The sequence below is a fragment of the Esox lucius genome, chromosome 19 (genome assembly GCF_011004845.1).
Source record: "Esox lucius isolate fEsoLuc1 chromosome 19, fEsoLuc1.pri, whole genome shotgun sequence".
NCBI lineage: Eukaryota > Metazoa > Chordata > Actinopteri > Esociformes > Esocidae > Esox > Esox lucius.
Window position 1 is genome coordinate 35219325 of NC_047587.1, and position 4345 is coordinate 35223669.

The window sequence follows — 4345 nt, forward strand, 5'->3', positions numbered from 1 at the left end:
CCAGAAAACGGTTAAAATCCCAAAATGTAAAACTTTTGTTTTTACATATTAATTAATTTGGTTTGCAGCGGAGAAAAACAAAACATCTGAATAATTTACTAGTCTTAGCTTATTCCACAAATAACACCTAAAATGGCCTTCACAATACTATTGACACCTAGAAGTAGTTAGAAGTAATCGGATTTCAACAAAGTCTTAAACTAAGTAAATTGCAGGAGCCTGGAACTGTCTGAGAAGGTGAGACGAGATTGCAGCTAAGCACAGACAATCTCAAGGCTACAATTCCAACTCCAGAGACCTTGATGTTCTTATTTAAAACTTTTGATAACATTACATATTTACATGTTATTATTTATATGTAATGTTATCATGCCACTGTAGTCAACCTCCCTGGACGTGGCCACAAGATAAAACCTGATGGAAGATTGCAGAAAAGGATTGTTTGAATTGTGGATAAAGCACCTCAAACAACTGCCACACAAGCTGACTTTCAGAAACAAGGTATTACAGTATCAACTCGCACCATCTATTTGCCAACTCAAAGAAAGGGGGTTATATGATATTAGTTGGAAAAGAAGGCACCCTTCAAATATGGGAGTACTGGAGCAGTTTGGAGAGTGGAAGAGTGGGCCAAACTACAAGTACAGAGGTGCAGGAAGCCCATCCGTGGCTACAGGAAGTGCAGATATTTTGGTCAAATTCTGTGGTTCTTAATATTTAGTCTGGGGTGTCAATAATATTGTCAATGAAATATCTGTTTAATTTCTGTTTTAAAATGATCAAATGTGCTGTAATATTTACATTGAAAAAGAGAATTGAAGTGGAGACAAAATATTTTTGATCTATTTCAACATACTGCAATTCTGAGATGTATTTGAGGTGCAAGCATGCCAATACTTTTGGCCAGAACTGTATTTACCAAAAAAAAGTTTCTCCTGTATGCACAAAGTCACCTCTAGGACACCATGCAACCACCATCCAGTGACCCTGTCCCTCACTACACTATTCAGTCAGGATCACAGATTCCCTTTTGAACTGTACCAAACATTTGGTTAAAGGGAGAGTCCTATCAAATGTCTGTTTACATTAGAAATCTCCTTCCCAACCATCCATTAAATGGATAGTATTTAAATGTAAGCCCCTGTTTAGATTTGGGGGAAAACAGGTATAATTAAGTCTGTATGAAACTGTCGTTCTCCACTATCTACCCCTTTGAGAATACTGTGGGTTCTCTCTACTTCCCTTAGCCGCCATTCTCTCTATCTCTTGTTTGTTGCTGTCGGTCAAGTGGTCATAATTGGTATCCTGACCTGTGTAAGTTTACGTCTGCACTACCTTAACAAGGTTACCGTTCTTTCCACCTTGTTTTCTTTGGAGACCGCTGAATATACGATGCTCCAAATCTCTCACGTCGACGTAACAGGACATTTAGGCTGGTCACCAGCCTTGTTCAACCCAATCCTTTTGACGCCCCTAAAGAGGTCAACAGAAACAACATTGTTTTCATTCGAAGTAGACATTAACAGGAAAACACACAAGGAGTTTTAGACCTTATTACTGTGGGGGGTGAGGGATTGAGGGTGGGGGGTGAGCTTTGAGGGTGGGGGGTGAGGGAGGAACTTTATCGGACTGGTTCTTCTCAGATCAGAGCAGAGACCCTTGTGTAAACAAGTAGACATGTAAACACACAAACACACACAGGCACACACACACACACACGCACACACGCAAACACACACAGGCACACACACACACACACGCAAACACACACAGGCACACACACACACACACGCAAACACACACAGACACACACACTCCTCCCGGTGCCAGTGAATCCCGACATAAACAGATGCTGGCAAGCAGCACAGGGAAGGACACAGGCCACTGCCTCAAAGGGTCTCAAACATGAACGGTAGACTCATGCGAACAGTCTCGGGTGGGTCGTTGTATGATCCTCTGACATCTCAAACCTAGTTTAGGAACAAACACGCTGACACAATGATTTAGGTCATGATGTGTGAGAACGCGCACAGCGGAACCCTCTAACACAGACGCATTATTTAGAAGTACTGTGGCGGAACATACCACATGCCTACGGCCTTATTCTGCCTACAATAAGATGTGCTTACTATAAGAACAGGAAATGGTTTGAAAGTGTTCGTGGTTTCATGTAGAACATAAAAAACCAACCTCTGTTGCTTTCAATCCAATGGTCCCCTTTCATCTTTCTGTCACTCTCTGTCTCCACTCATAACGGCCAAAGCTCAACATAGACATGTCATTCACACTTCAATCACTGGGAAGGAATATGCCTTGATGTTAGTTAGTTTTGCTTCAGAATAGCCGTTCAAGTTTGAATTTGAGTATGAATCTAGGGCTGCCATTTCCGGTGACAGAATAGGCCTAGTGATGGACTACAGTGGCAGCATGTGGTTCTAAACGATATGCTGGTAGTCCAATGAGGAAGTGAGATGGGTCTCAACTGTAGCGAGCTAAGAGCTTAACTGCTGCCAAATGCAAATCCACTGGTAGATTAGCATCCCTTTCAGTCACGGTTTGCAGGGTTGATGCAGACAGACAGGTGTTATATCATACTGGGATATTGCATCTCATAAAAACAGATTTACGGTGCATTCCAAAATAATAAGTGCCCTAGTTGTTTGTTCATAAAAAGGCTATTGTTGTTCATCAAACTGATAAGGCACAAAAAAATAATAATTGTTGAATGACAGCAAAACAAATGTCATTACTGTCAATAATTATTCAATAAAAAATGTGTGTGACACAAATATTGTCTCCCTTAGAAAATCGTGTCAACAAAATATGATTGATGTACAGTATGAAAAAAATACTTTTTAAAGTCATGCAGAAAAGGACCTAGTCCCCACTGTGAAGCATGGTGCTGGGTTTGTGACGTTGTGGGGCTGTTTTTTGTCCAAAGGCTCTGTGAACCTTTTAGGATACATGGCAATATGGACTCTGTCAGCAGTGCCAGCAGACTTTAGGCCATTTTTGCAATATCTAACACAGGTTCACAAACACAGACCAAGGACTTGGAAGGATCTGGAAAGATTATGTATGGAGTTTAGGTCTCAAATCTTTCCTACGCGACCTCCCACCTCATCAAACATTATAGGAGACGATTCAGAGTTGTCTTAGCAAAAGGAGGATGCATGAATTAGTAAATGCATGGTGACATTTTTTTTTCAATTATTTATCATATATTTTCACTCAATTAAAGTTTAAATTCAGAGATTTCTCAGTTCATATTTACCTACTGTAGGGTAAAACGTAATTCTGGACGTCTCTTGTATAATCACAATTAATGATTAAGGTTTCTAGTTTGGTCCTGTTAACATTTAACACCGAACAATGCTAACCAAGTTAATGCCCATGTTAATGACATGAGAACGTCTGAAGAATCAGCAGGAAAAAACTATTGTCAATATTGATGATATAATCTTTTTTCAGTGGGTGCATCTGCAGTAGAAAAGTAACACCACTAGAGGTCCAACTTTCTCACCAGAGCAACAGCTCACCACATTTTGAGAAGAACAAGAACAGGATAATAAATGTATAACAAAACACACATTTCTCCTCTGAAAAATACAGACTAGGTTGTTAGTTAGAAGAAGATTTGTGACAACTGAACAGTGTCAAGCTTGTGATTGCATGAATGCAGTGGATGTGATAACATCTCTGTCATAACAATAGTGGTGTAAGAATTCCAACAAGGCCATGAAGTAGCCTGTTAACTGATGCTGGTTCTAAGGCCTTTCCCAGAATGATTAACCTGCTGCATGTTTACTCTGCCCATCAACCTCTGTTTGTGTCTCTCTGTGTAGGTGTCTGCCTTTGTGTGTGTGTGTGTGTGTACATGTACAGTGCCCTGGGTTCAAATCCAGGTGTGTCACAAAACAGCATTAAATCGCTTAGCCTAAGCCCGCTGCTCGAGAGTGTGTGTTAGTGGTTTTTTTTCAATGTTTTGCTGTTGCTGTGAGGGGAGACACACGGAGGCAGAACGAAGAGAGAGAGAGGCCGAGAGGAAGAGAGACAGAAAGACTGGGAGCATGTGTTGTAGTGGGTTTGTGTTGATTGGTTATTGACTACGTTTCCATCGGTCAGTTTAGAGGGCTGCCAGGGAAAAGCTACCATATGGCAGGGCAGGAGGGAGCGGGGGAGGAGGGAAGGAGCACGTGGGGGGGGGGGGGGGTCCGGGGAGTTGTTGGCTGAGAGGTGGAGGGAACGTGAAGCTTAAAGCTGAAAAGAGAGCCAGGGAGAGCGCGTGACAGGAGAAAGCGAGGGAAAGACACCAACGGTCAGAGAGAGGTAGCACGGAAAGGGC